Raw genomic sequence first — 15,319 nt, 5'->3', positions numbered from 1 at the left:
ACAGCCAATGTTAGTCCATGTCATCAGTACTGAGCTAGATGGTATCAAATGGCCTGACTTGGTATAAGGCAGATTCCTGTGTGCCTAAAAGAGGAAAGAGACCCAAGAGCTACAGTGACCCCAAAATTTACTTATGTATTTTATTTGCAACATTTATATACTGCTTTATTGTAAAAAATGTCAAAGCAGTTTATAGGAGGAATTAAAACAATAAAATTATTGGCCAAAACAGTTAAAGACAGGTATTTAAATTCAAAATAATAAAACCAACAATGAATTAAAAACATATAAAAAACATAATAGCTTCTACATGCCTGGATAGGCTTGCCTAAACAAAATTCTTTTAGCAGGTGCCAAAATGAGTACAATGAAGGTGCTTCCCTAATGTAAATAGGCAGGGAGTTCCAAAGCATAGGTACTACCACACTAAAGGATCGATCTTTTACAAGAGCAGAACAAGTACTATATGGAACCTATAACATGGAAAGCACCTCTTGAACTTGGCTTCGTAGAAAATTAGCAACCAGTACAGATTTCAGAGCAGAGGTATTATGTGCTGATAAAGTCTCACTCATGTCAGCAATCGTGCCACAGCATTCTACACTAACTGCAGCTCCCGGGTCAGGTTGTGCCGCATAGGGACTTCTGTGACCTTGGCTCACTGGCTGCCAGGATTTTTTTTTAGTTTTGGTTAGGAACCCGACTGGTTGTAGGATGCTGAGTTTTATGTCTTACTCATAGGGTAAATTTGTAGTCCAGATATGCCTTTAGGATCTTCTTTATTTAGCCTGCATTCCAGTCAGGATGTGGTTTAATGGAAGGCAACTATATGGGGCACAAGATCTGGGAGGCACCTATCATGGACAACTTACTCAACTATTCATTTCAGATGAAACAAAATAGTATAAACACTATTTGTGTCTAGGGCCGGCCCCCTATGATATCACTAGGGCATGCCCCCTATGAAATCACTAGAGCACACCCCATTACATCACTAAGCCCCACCCCTGAAATCTTAGAGTTTGGGATGCTGCTGACCTGGCAACCCTATATCCCACAGCCACGGCAGAGGGCAGCCATATGTAGTCACTGCTCCAGCACTTGGGATGGGTCTTGGCCTGGGGACCAATGCTGTCACATGCTTGTAGGGTGGCCACATATCCATTACCAAAAAAGGTTAAAAATATGTGTGGTATTTGTATATGCTAATTTATAGGTATAGATGCAAATGTAGAAATCACAGTGATAATAGAAATAGAAATACAATCAATCTCACCATACTGGGAAAGCCTGTACTCTGGGTATCTGCCCAGTGTGCTGTCCAGGTGCTATCCATAGGAAACATCAAGGCCCCTTGCTCTCCCTTCTTATGGTTCTTTATCTTTAAACTGGGCTTGGGCCAGACAGTCCTTCACATTCAGCACTGTCCTCTGACAGTCTTTCAAACAGATGAACGCCCTCTGGAAAGTAGGACACAAGGCCGCTCTACACGGTTGTCTTCATGCTAGCACTGTTGCTGAAGTCTATAAACTATTTCATTTATGTCTGAGATGATACTGATATTTTTCTACCATACAATATCTTCTAACTTTAATGTGTCCCATGATGGCAGCCATTTAGACTACAGCCACTCATTTTGTCCCTTAGAATTCTTATTCACAGGTTTGGACACAATCCAAATAAAACATGATACACTTAATTCAAACTGAAAGTGGTTTTGAACCATTTCTGTCTGGAACTCCATAAAAGCACATTTATTGTTATTATTTATTTATTTATTTGATTTCTATCCTACCCTTCCTCCCAGTAGGAGCCCAGGGCGGCAAACAAAAACACTAAAAACACTTTAAACATCATAAAAATAGACTTTAAAATACATTAAAGCAAAACATCCTTAAAAACATTTTTTAAAGCTTTAAAAACATTAAAAAAAAACTTTAAAAACATATTAAAAAAGCAATTCCAACACAGACACAGACTGGGATAAGGTCTCTGTTTAAAAGGCTTGTTGAAATGAATACAAATGTCAAAGAAAGAAAATTAAACATCTTGTGCAATACCTTTCATATGTTCCTGTAGATTAGAGCTCATAAAGAACAAGGAAGTTTTATTTAAAGTCTCAGTTTCTCCCTTTGCTGGCTTCCAGGTGTCCTCTGTAGGATCATGTCTGCCTTTTCCTTGTTTCTCTCTAGGCCTTCAATAATTGCCATCAAATTTTATCATTTGTGGTATGGCTATGGCTCCACACAACATTTTATTCTAGAAACAACAGAAACTGAGTTTTTTTCTAACTAGTCCACACACAATCTAGATCTGTAGCATATTTTTGCCCATGAATAGTGCTTCCTGACAAACTGATTGCAGATTGCTCTGCGTTACTCCACAGTGTGTCCACATGAAAACAGATGTAGGCAGTCCCAGCAATTGGGAGTGGGGGGTATCTGCACCTTCCCAGTAACATCGTGGCTGGGTGTAATCAAAGGAAGAGTTTTCAAACAGATATCAAAACCAGGGGCTTTTCCCTTCATAATCCACATTAAGCCAACTAAAATGCCAAAATCCATATTAGTTCAGGAGTGAGGCTTTGTGTCTTGCTATTTCTTACCTCAAAATAGTTAAGTGGTGGCCACGTGAGGCTTATCATTGCCTTTAATAAAAACATTAGCACTAGCTGGCTTAGCTTTCGGATGCTTGTTTTTTTGTGTGTTTGGAGGGAGGAAGCATCTCCAGTAGGCATTACAAGGTGAGGCTATGCAGAATGCTGCCTGCAGAATGCTGAAGAACTCCAGGGTGGTTTTTACCCCCAAGCAGAATAGTGAACGTTAAAAAAGAAAGTTAAATGAAGCTTTTAACTTTTATAAAAACTCTCCAATGCACAGATTTAACAACAAAAATAATCCAGTGCTCTTCAGTGCTCCGCATAGCCTCACTTCATGCAAAGCCCATCGACCTAGAAAAATATAGACAGAAAAACATAGAGATATAGCGTATAGAAAAGTAGAGAGTGCATAAAGATCACAGCTTTGTGAGGGCCCTAATCTCACCTTGTTCACTTTGTTGACATTACCATTCGACACATAGGGTAAAATCACCCTAATTCACCTCGTTTTTCAGCTCCAGCATATACTTTCCAACAAAGAATTACACTTCATATATCTAAGGAAGTGGACTGCTACCCACAAAAGCTCATTACATAATACATTTGCTAGTCTTTAAGGCACCACAAAATTCTTTGCAGTTCAGGATAGCGTAGCATTTCATATGAATATTATAAGGTCTTTTCTTGCATCTTTTACCTTTTTTCACATTCTCCCCATTTCTTTCTCTCTTTCCATTTTCATTTTGTTTTGCTTATACAACCACACATACACACACCCCATGAAGGAAACAATTACATGATGTTTCCACAGTAGGTGTCTTTCCTAATTAAACAGATGGCTTCAAATGAGCTTTAATGAGAGTGATACTTTAATTTACTAAAAGCTATTCTATGTCACATGCCACTCAAGATCACCAGTTGTACATAAAGTATTCTTTCCATCGCTGCCAACAGAGCTATAGCCTCTGCCAGCCTTTCAGACTAAAAAGGAAGAAAATTAATCAGTAACTAAATGAATATTTTAAGATATCAATTGTGGCTTGTATAAAAAGAACTTGTGTGTGTATAACTTTCCCTCCACAACTTCAAATGTTTGCTTTCACATTATGTCTCCATCACCACTGTCTTCTTATAAAGAAAAAGCCAATGAACACAACACAGAAATATACAGCAATCAAATGGAAGTTGCAAAGGATCAAATCAGACAAAGGTTAATATAGCAGGTCTTAGCAGCTTTCCATCATCAACACAGACCCATCACCACACATATTAGTTTATTCTTCCCGTGTTAGCTCATTGCTTAACAAGAGAAAGTCAACTTTATTTTGACTTTTGAATCAAGCCATCTGTTGTAAATATACTCTGGTTTTGAAAAATTGTCCTATCCAGTGTACAGCCAGATACTTCGTGGTGAACAAGAGGGGAATGCTTACTATTTCTCTCCACAGATGCTGTATCTATTCCTCAGCTGCCGTAATCCCTGACCATTGACTTTGCTGACTGACACTGATGGAAGCTGTATTTTAAAACATCTGAAGAGCACCAGGATGGGGAATGATGGTCTATTCTTTTCCTATGGCAGCCAGGAGCAATAGCATGCTGGACCTTAGAGTTTGCCACATGCAGATACTGATAGCAGTTGATTATTACACTGTTTTGGGTGTGAGTTTATTTACTCCGCTTTCTCAAGCTTTTTGCCCATAATTCAATTATAGCCGGGGGCAGAGATAGCTTGGCCTTCCTACCTTTTGTAACAGCTTGCCTCAGTACTGTTTTCAGAAAGCTACAGAGGAGCCATGATTTGGCTAAAACTGGAGGGAGGCAAGTGGTTAGTTATGTGGATATAATTAAGACGCCCCTATGTTTCCCCCTCATAACTGAAATACTAGACTGCTTTCTAGGACTCTGGAGAACTAATGTCAATCAAGGTAGAGTGAGATAGATGGCCCATTTGTTTCATTCATTAAAAATATCTCTGTCTAACTATCTGTCTCAGGGATAGCCCTCCAGATGTTGTGCACTATAATTCCCATAATCTCCAACCATTACCCATGCTGGCTGGGGATGATGAGAATTAAAGTCCAACAATATCTGAAGGTTACCATGTTAACTAAATTGATATTTTAAACAATCAAAATGCTACATATTCATGATGGTTTGTAATCTACTATTTTCAGCCTTTCTGGAGCTGCTGCAATCTTGCAGCATTTCCCTAACTACTTTTCGCGTATACTCCTTTACCAGTTCTCGGAGAACTGAGCCCATAGAAAACAAAGGATTCCCTGCACAGATTGTGTCTCTCCACTATGACTGGAAATTGAGTAGGTTCACTATGTCTAAACCAGGGATGAGAAGCTATGGCCCTTCAGAACTTGTTGGATTATAATTCCCATTATCCCTGACATTGGCCACACTGGCTGTGCTGATGGGAGTTGGAACCCAACAACATCTGGAGGCCACAGATTTCATATCCTCAGTCTAAACATTCTGGGCCTGTTGCTGATAGTGAGGCCACGGTGATGCTTTTATGCAGGGATGCCAACAGGATTTCCTGAGCCCAGTACACTGCATGTGGATTAGGCCCCTGCATCCCCCTCCCTGCAGCAATCCATTGGTAAGAACCAGGGCTAGGTTTTGGCTTTCTGGGGGCCCTTGGGCACAGGCTATCAGTGAGCCCCTTGTCCCTTCCCTTTCCTCCTCAAACCACCCCTTCCTCCCTCATAGCCCCACCCCTTTAAAATAAAAGAAAACTTGACCAATATGGCAACCCCCTCTTGTCAAATAGAAATATTTTTTAAATCATTGGAATAAATTTAACTATTTTATATGCTTCAGCTCCAAAGGATTAATTATGGTTTACCATGCTAATTATAGGCAGGTTATATGAATGGACTGGGATCTTCCTGGAATCTTCCACACAGCGCACAAACTATTGAGAAATAATTCTCAGTTTTAGCTGTTTCTGTTTGTTCCCTTCTCTACTTCTACATTTTCACACTAAAGAAAAGTGTGTGTGGGGGGGGAGGTAGAATCCATCCTTTACTGTCATTTGCAAAAAAAACATTGGGGGAAGAAGCATTTAAATAAACATAACTTATTTCAGTTTTCCATCAGGATTTTCTACTCACAACTGACCCTTCCGTGCTGAGATATTAGAAGTTACTCTAGGATTGATCTACCAATGCCTTATTATCATGTGGCACTGTTATATCAAAGCACCAACATAAGCCAAAGACAGAATACTAAATGGAAGGCTGTACCCTTAAACTAAATACTATTTTTAAAAAGTTAAACTCTATTTCTCAAACTGTTGTGCTGTTAAAGGCACAATCATCCTGTTTTTTCTCTATGTCAACCCTAAATCAAAACCTCAGCTGCCATCCTGTACCCATGTATCTGGAAGCAAGCTCCATTAAACACAAAGAAACCTCCTACTTAGGCATGGACACCATTGTACTGTAAGTTAACTACACAGTGAATTCTTAATGAGTCCCTGGTCTTTAACTCCTGCAAAGCAGAAGACATGCCTACGCCTCTTTGAAAAAATGTCACATTTGCCTATAATTTCTAGACACTGCCTGATCTCAGGCGAACTCAGCACCAGAAAGATGCATCCTGCTTGCTAGGGGGAAAGGAAAGGCAAATTATGAAGATTCCAAGGACTGGGGGGGGGAAGAGAAGCAGGAAATATGCACTAACAAGGAGGGCAAAACAGCAGCTCTTTAGGACCCCAAGGATTCTTATTGCCTGGTGTCCAGACAATTGACTTATCAATTACAGCTTTGACTTCATTTATTGACTAATAACACTGACAGACAGGACAGACAGGCTGGCTCAATTCACATAAATCGTTTAGAAGGGTACCTGCATATTTTGCCCCATAACTTTCTTTGGCAGGGGTGGGGGGGTAGAGACTTACTTAAAAAGAAAAGAAAGCTCAGATTCTGGGGGATGCCACCAGAGGCCTTTGCCACTGAACGGTGATGAGTTGGCAACCCCTGGCATATACAGTTTCCATCTCAATGCTGTTACCTTGGCAAAGCTTCAGGGTGAATTCCAAAATGGTCCCCATGATGAAGAAATGGGTAGAATCAAGCAGCAGATGGCAGGGGGCAGGTAGAGATTAGCACAAATGTATATCCAACCAAGGTGTTGGCTAAAATGGCTAAAAAATGGAATAATAATAAAAAAGATCAAAGTATTGTTTGCCTTTCTATCTGCGGAATCAAAACAAAGATAAAAATAGCCAGGGTCTCTTTTTCTCTCCCCCCCTCCTCTTTCATGTATTACTTGCATAAAGGGGCAATGCATAAAGGGGTGGTCAAGGTTCCAGGACATGGCTCACCTACATTTTTCTGCCTACAACCACACCAAGACATGGACAGGGTGGATTATGTAGAGAGAAGCTGTATGGAATGACCATGCATTACATTCAGGGGGGAGGACCATAGCTTCTCAGCCGAGCACCTGCTTTGCATGCAGAAGGTTCCAGCTTCAGTTCTTGGCATCTGCAGTAGGGCTGGGAGGGACCCCCACATGAAATCCTGGAGAGCTACGGCCAGTCAGTGAAGCTAGACTACTGAGCTAGATGGACCAGTGGTTTGATTCAGCTAAAGACAGCTTCCTGTGTTCCTATGTGCATTGTTGAGGACAAGACCAGAGGCATGCCTTGCTACCTACATTGCCCCTTCACATTAGTAATGTGTGGAGGAGCTCCTGTTTTCCACATTGCATGTGGCTGGGCCTTTATTGGCAAAGATGGAAACAAATTATTAGCTGTTAGAATTTATATTCAAGTTGAGAGACACTTCAGTTGCTTTTTAAGTGTTGGCCACAAGATGCAAGCCTTGCCCCAGTAAATGCTGTGGATATATGCACAATGGAATTTGTCATACATAAGACTATCTACTTTGAGACTAGAGCCATACAAAGCAGTTTATGATGTGGAATGATGAATGGCTGTTATTGGGGATGAAAACACCTCCAAAAATCTCACTGGGCCAACTGAAACCCTTTGGGTGTACCTAAAGCAGCTCTCTTGATTGCAGCCAGTGTCTTCTCATATTACTACAAGAAAGAGCTAAAATTCTTTTGGGTGTTCTATGCAGTCTGCCCTTTTAAATCATTAATTGTTCAAATTCAACCTTGGCAGTCCATTGCCAATATCTCCCATTTATAGAGCCCCATTTTATGAGACTAAAGCATCTCATGCCTTTAAATTCTGTTTTCTTGCCATCACATGCCAAAAAGAGATGCTAATGGCAGTAAGAGCTGAAATAAAAATGATTGTGAAAGAATTAGCTGCTACAAAAAAAAGCTCTTAAAACAGTGCTCCAATCCTGAAATAGCTATTATAAACATTTGTGCTTGCTATGGCTTGCAGTTAAACTTTAAAAATAGCACTTAAATATGCATGTTAGTAAAATCTACAAGGCATTTCTTTCAAGCCTGTTTGGGCTGTTGAAGGGTTTAATTTAACCACAGCATTCATTTATGTCTAGCAGTTAGAATTTTCTTTTAAGCTCAAAAGAACTGGGGGTTGGGACTGTGATCTAATTGGTGAGGAATGAAGAATGTTTTTCATGTTTTATAGACAACATGAATCCTGATCATTTTACATCAGTAAATTATAGACCACTCCACTCATTCCATCTCCCTCTGGCTGCCCAGACCCATCTTTCATTAAGCTATAAAAATAACGTGCAGTATTTGGGAGCTCCTAGAAAGCTCCCCTGCCAGAGTGTGTTATTTTTATATCACTAATGCACATTCACTAGTCAGTTCAGAGCCTGTTAGGTTCTTTATTGGCTCTAAGTAAATTAATTTATAGCTACACCTACATGTCAGAGGGGACATATAGAGAAGCCAACCTGCTAGAGGGAGCGATAATTTATTATTGATTTTTTTCCTCCCAGCTTCTTTGTAAGAGCAGCTACAACTCACCAGCCCTTCAGTTCCTTCTTCTACATCACAAATGATCTACGTGACATGGCTTGTGTGAAAAAACAGCTCCAGCGAATAAGGTAAAGGACATAAAAGTCATCACTGCATTACTTCCTTGTGCCTCAAGACAAACTGCATGTCATTGAAACAAGAATCAGATTTTAAAAAAGAAAAAAGCACAGACGAAATGAAGACTGCAAATTATGCCCTTTAAATGGATAATTTGCCTTTGAAAAGAAAATCCAGGGATCATTTTACACATAGTAATTTTTTTAAGCACAATATTTGTATGTTAACATATCCATAGTCAGGCAGAAATTCACTTCAATGGGATTAGGGCTTTTTTTAGCACTATGACAAATTATAGCTTTTTAATGGAACAACAGTTTACTTTGGAACTTCAAACAAACATTTACTTTAAAAGGAAATGAAATAGAGTAGCTACTTAAGTCCCTGATTTGCCAGTGTTTTAAAGACAAGAGCATAAAATACTTCCCTCGCCTGTCCCTTTCTCTGGTTCTAGCCAAACAAAACACAAACATAAAAATTTGGAGCTACATTTGGATAAGGATCTTGCCTTGTGGGTCCCAGAAGAAAACCACTGATGCTTTCTTATGGCATGGCCCTTATCCTCAGTGTGAGGGAATACTAAAAACAAAAACACCCTCCCAAATGTTAGGTTCTAAATCATTTTGAAAATATGAAGTACAGAGAGGTTTGGAGATGAAAATGAACATTGCTACCAAAAATAAAACTCATTGCTCCCATTTTACAAGGCAACACACTGTACCACTGACTTATACTGCCAGGCCAGCAGGTGGCTGCCGTGAACACTTTCTTGGTTCATTTTTTAGTCAAAAGAAAAGAACAGCAAATGGGGTGGGGTGCAATTGATGAAGGACTTCTGGCTGTCACCCAAGTCTCCCTTTGTAAACACATCTCTGTAAATCCTAATTCTTTGAGTAACATATTCAGCTTTACTATAATAAGAACTGCATTACAAGGAACCAACAAGTTCTGATTGGTGCTAGAGGCACATTTGGCTAGCTATTGGTTTTTTCATTTTTTTTAAATAACGTTTTTATTGGGTAGAATGCAAAACAAATATACAACAATGAGACAAAATAGCACAGTTAACAATAGCAGTCATTGTACCTATAATGTTCTAGGGAAATAAGTATAAATTAAATGGTTGTTGTCCTGTATTGTTTTCCAGATAATTATCCCAATGTGGACCGCCAAATCTGACCATGCGAGTCTGGAGGCTTGCAAGCCCCATCACTTTGACTAACAAAAACAATAAAGCTATACCATTGTTCATAGAACTTGTCTGCATCTGTTCCTTGTCTAATTTCCATATTTCCTGATACCATTTATGAATCATATGTGGGTCAAGTGTTTTCCAGGAAGCAGCTATCACCAGTCGTGCTGCTATAAGAAGAAAGTTTGTCAAGGTTTTGTGTATGATTTTATTGTTGGCTTCATCAGTGATAAGTAACAGAGCCAGAGATGGGTCCAAATGAAGGGATAGATTGCTAATCTTGTTGATTTCATTAAACACTTCCTCTCAAAAGGGAACGATCAGCGCGCAAGACCACCACATGATAAAATGTACCTTGCTCCCCACACACCCCTCCAACACAAGGGGGAGAGCTTGTTATTGATTCTATGTAGGGTGTGGGGAGTGAGATACCATCTGAAAATCAGCTTCAGTGCATTTTCACGGATCCTAGAAGAAACAGATTTGAAAGGGGCTCTAGTCCAAATACCATTCCAGTCAGATTCACTGATGTTTTGACTAAGGTCTTTGTCCCAAGGGACTTTATACTTTATAGAGGAACCTACTGTTGTCTCTAGTAATATGCCATATGTTTTTGCATTTTTAAAGGGAGGTCTTTTGTTTACTTCTCTGTGCTTTTGTCCAACTTGAGTTTTTCTGCACTAAGCTCAGTCTTGACTGCCACTAATTGAGGGGGGGTACTTTTCATCAAATCTTTTATGGACAATGAAAAGGACTGCTGGGGGATTTTGTAGGCCAATGGGTCTGCATACAACAGCAAAAGTGTTTACCTATTTGGAGTGAGAATAGGAAGCATTGTACTCACTTTGATGGCAACCTTGTGTAGGCAAATCAAACTGGCTACATGGTGTTCCATTCAGAGTGATGGCAAGAATCATTATGGTCACTCTGAATTGGCTATGACACTTTGTGATATTTTGATACCATCATTCTGACAACGTGAACTCCAGTTCGGTGCTGAAACGTCAGTTAATCAGGCAGCTAGAGAGATAAGCAAAGGCTTGCACACTTTTCTTGTCCTTTATTTTTCCTTTAAAAAAAATTAAATTACATATTTTACATTAACATACTGTCAGTGCTCATAAACAAAGCAAAAATATATTAAAAAGGTAGACTTATACAACAAAACATATTTAAAAAACTGTAAGCAAAATTGCTACTAATTGTGAATCCACATTTGTAACTTCCCCATGAAACATACAAAGGAGAATTGTTTTGGGATTTTTTTCCTGTATTAAATCTAGAATTATATTTCAAAACTATTTTATTTTAGCACAGTCCCAAAAAGGTGTATGAAGTCCACCTTACTATTTTGACTGAATATTTTGCTTAGCCTGTGTGGTGTTAAGTACCATTGATAAATTGCTTTAAAGAAATTTTCTTTCAGATTACTTGATGTGATTGGAATGTTCTTAAATAGCCAGGTCCATTCTTCTTCTGATATTGATAAATTAAATTTCTCTAGATCTCAATTCCATTTTGTATATTGGGTGTAATTGTGTTTTCAGTAAGGAGAGAATTTGATATATTTTAGCAATGGCTTCCTTTTTTTCTGGTTGTAGTAAAATAAGTTCAAAGGCAGTACATAAACATGGAACTCTGTATTTTTTCTTGATCTATTCTGCTATATGCCTTAATTGGAAGAACTGAAAAAGCAGAGGTCTCTCATTGTTCAAAATTGTAATCACATTTTCATAGGAGATAATAGATCCTTGTTTAAACCAACTGCAATTTTCCCATAAATGATAATCAATAGTTTTTCTTACTTGATAGTTTATTAATTCGTTTCTCAACACTGAGGTCAAAGGGGAGAAAGCAGGGGCTCACTTTTGTACTCAATTGATCCATACTTTAAAGATTTCTGTTCCTTTAAACACTCTGTGTTGGCATTCAAAATGTTTACATGAAGAAAAATCAGTGCTACCCTAGTTCTATTTTGCAAGAGCCTCTTCTGCTACCAGTATTTTGGCCAAACCTGAATAAAAGTCAGGACAACGTACATTGCTCAAAGCTTTTTGGAGGAAGGATGGGATTCAAATGTAGAAAGTAAATAATACCATATTAAAGTTAAACAAACTGTGGACAGGGTTTAACATCACATCCAGTGCAAGAAAATATTTTTCTCCATTCCTTTTTTTTCTAAAGGAGGATTCTATCAAAATCTTACATGAGCTGGAAACAACCTCAAAGATCATCTAGTCCAATTCCTTGGCAATGCAGAATCCACTACTACAGAAATGAACATTGATTAATCCCAGGAATCATATTAATTGACTGCCTTCAAAGTAGTTATCATTTTTATGGGGCATAACTTGCTTCTGTTGAAAGCTGTCTTCATACTGTGAGAGGAATTGGGTCTTCAGTCTGGATCTATCTTTCTTCTCCAGTTTCCAACCAGAACGTACAATCTATTTAGGGTTGCCATATTCCAGTTCCACAAATCCGGGCAGGCTAATTTGCATATTATGTAAGTTATTTGCATATTATGTAAGTTATTTGCATATTATTTGCATATTATGCATAGTATTTGCATATTAATATTTGGATTGTCCAGTTGTTTTGTTTTTGTGCCTAGGAATTACCACCAAAAACTGGGGAAAGATGTGAGAAATCTTTTTTTTAAAAGCAACATTTTCAGCCTTAAATGCCTAGACTCTAGTTTCCAACACTATGGAGTATTTATTGATTGATTAAGAGGATTTATATCCTGCCCTTCTGCTGTTAAAAACAGAGCTCAGCACAGCTTACAAATATAATAAAAACAATAAAAATACACAATCAATATAAAAACATAATAAAAACACAAAATAGCAACAAACATAAAGTAAGTCAGAGCAGCAGTACGGTTAACATATACGATATATTTCAAAGATGTGGTGGGTGGAGAAAAACAAGAAGCCAAAACGTTAGGAAAAGGAGTCTTTCACACCACATGCTCAGTTCTAAATACTGTTGCAGCAAGTTTTACAAGTTCCTCCAGTATTCCACTGGTGCAGGCACTTAGACATTCAAAGTATCTGTATGTTTCTTAGGTTTTATAAAAGCAGAGCTTTGCTTAACTCAAAATTTCTTCTCCCTTTGATCAACCACATCTACACAGGTTCCACCTCCATACTCAAAATGAAACTGTGCCTGGAAGTGTGCAACATACCTTGCTAATTAGATTACCAATGCCAGGATGTCTGTCTTATCAAATACTCTCCTGCTCCCCCCCCAGGCATCATGAAAGACCCAGTCCTGGGTTCAGAAATAAAATAAATATCTGGTCCTCTTCAAAGTATTGATAAGCCTCTTGTTTTAATTGAAATAATAATTATAAATTCTTGCTCTTATCACTAATGGGAGTTAATTATCTTGCATATGCTGCTGTTGCTTCTATGGCTGTAATGGAGTGAGGTTAAAGATAAGTGAAATGCAAATAGGAAAAAAAAACACAGAAGGCAGTAACACTTTCCTAAATGTAATACCATACCAACCACAACAAGATTCCTATGAGTAAGGCAAAAAACTAAGCATCTCACAACCAGTCAGGATTCCTAACCAAAAACAAAAATATGATAAATGAAGAAATATTTATATAAGCATGACTATCAAATATATTTATTATTTACACAAACTGTAAAGATATTTATAGTACAATCCTAGGTTTATTTATTCAGAAGCAAGTTCCAGTGTATTCAGTGGGGCCTACTCAAACAGGGACAGAAATGCAACCTCAAGTGATAAGCAACAAATGGGATTAGCATTGCTTTTACAAAAAGCAAGTATTGGGAAGGTTTTCAAAACACTGCCCAAGATCTGACTCCTGCACACAAGAGGAGAAGAAACTGAAATGTATATACTTACCCAATTTATGAGATTTTCAGATAAACGGGAGGGGGGGAACCACCATTTTGTTTTCTAGACACTGCCTTAGGTCAATGAAACTGAAACAATCCTGGCTTCTCTGATTGGCTGCAATGCTGAACGGCGGGGTTAAAGCTATGAAGTGCTATAGTACTGTATACAGTACTGTTTAAAGAAAGATTTAACAGTCGGGGGGCGGCTGACGTTTTTCTGTATATCTCCAGAACCGGACCACCTAGAAACTTAATTATTTTTTAAATTAAAGGTGAGAATCCGGGCCACCTAAGGGGCTAGCCGGGCGCCGGGTGGCATGCAAAGAATCCGGGTAAAACCCAGCTAACCGGGCAATATGGCAACCCTAAATCTATTTAACTCTTGTTTTCATTTCCATAATCTGTCTGAACTGTTCAAATAACTGACAGGAGTCCCACTTTGAACTCATGAGTCAGGAATTACAGTTTCAAGAGACTTCAGATTGTCCACTGGAGCTGTTTCATAACCAAATATGACACATCATGTGGCAACTGCTGGGTACACATCCATGCACAAAAGTCAAATGCAAACCAAGCAATTAAAGATGTGGTTGACAGAAATCCCCATGATTACTGGAACACTTTTTAAGCCAATACAATCCCAGAAATTGCTCCAGGTTATATCCCTGATGCCTATGGCCATACTACCCTGAACATGCCCGATTTTGTCTGATCTCAGAAACTAAGCAGGGTCAGGCCTTGTTAGTACTTGGATGGGAGACCACCTAGGAATACCAGGTGCTATAGGCTTACAGGAAGGCAATGGTAAACCACCTCTGAATACCTCTTACCAAGAAAACCTTATGAATATTTCCAAAAAAGATTCATAGGGTTGCTGTAAGTTGTAATCAACTTGAAGGCATATAACAAACAACATATCCCTGATATATTCCAGGCTATATTCCATATCATAGTTCACACATTTGCCTATTTATGTGAGTGCTCTAGAATGTATGTGACTGTTCTTCATGTAGACTCCACTATATGAAAAAGTCTTGGACTGTTCATAGACAGGGCTGGTGCCAGGCATGCCGGGGCCCTTGCACACCAGCTTGCCCTGGGCCCTGGCGTACATGGACACACACACATGTGTGAGCACACCCCACCTACCTGTCTCTTCTGTCTTTTGTGACTGTGCGTGCTGGGCTGCCATTGACCAAGATGGCAGCCAAGGTTTTCCTAAGGAGCTGAAGCCTCCACTGCCATCTTGGTTGATGGCACACATGCATGCTACATGCGCTCATCCTTGCCATCAACCAAGATGGCAGCAGGGGCATCAGCACCTTTGGGAAACCTTGGCCGCCATTTTGGTTAATGGCAGCCCTGCACGTGCAGCCCATGCAGCTGCAAAAGACAGGAGAGACAGGTAAGTGAAGCCAGCTGGGAAGCTCTCTCCCTGCAATCCATGGCAGTACTCTACCACAGATCGCAGAAGGGGAGTGCTACTTCTCCTCCACCCTATCAAGGGGCCCCTGTGGCCCCAGGGACCCTCGGCCAGGGCCCAACCTGGCCGCCCTTTAGCGCCGGCTCTGTTCATAGATTTAGGCTTGGATATGAATCATAAAGAGCTCTTCAACCTTTTTCTGCAGCTTGGTCAGT

The 15,319-nt window shown here is 39.4% G+C and overlaps 1 pseudogene; it reads left to right on the top strand.

The window, feature by feature from the left end:
* The first annotated feature begins 14,351 nt into the window (after positions 1-14,351).
* On the top strand, positions 14,352-14,470 carry LOC133375738 (5S ribosomal RNA; annotated as a pseudogene).
* Positions 14,471-15,319: the final 849 nt, after the last annotated feature.

The sequence above is a fragment of the Rhineura floridana genome, chromosome 1 (genome assembly GCF_030035675.1).
Source record: "Rhineura floridana isolate rRhiFlo1 chromosome 1, rRhiFlo1.hap2, whole genome shotgun sequence".
Classification (NCBI taxonomy): domain Eukaryota; kingdom Metazoa; phylum Chordata; class Lepidosauria; order Squamata; family Rhineuridae; genus Rhineura; species Rhineura floridana.
The sequence above is the reverse complement of the archived record's forward strand: the minus strand, read 5'-3'. Positions and strand labels throughout refer to the sequence as shown.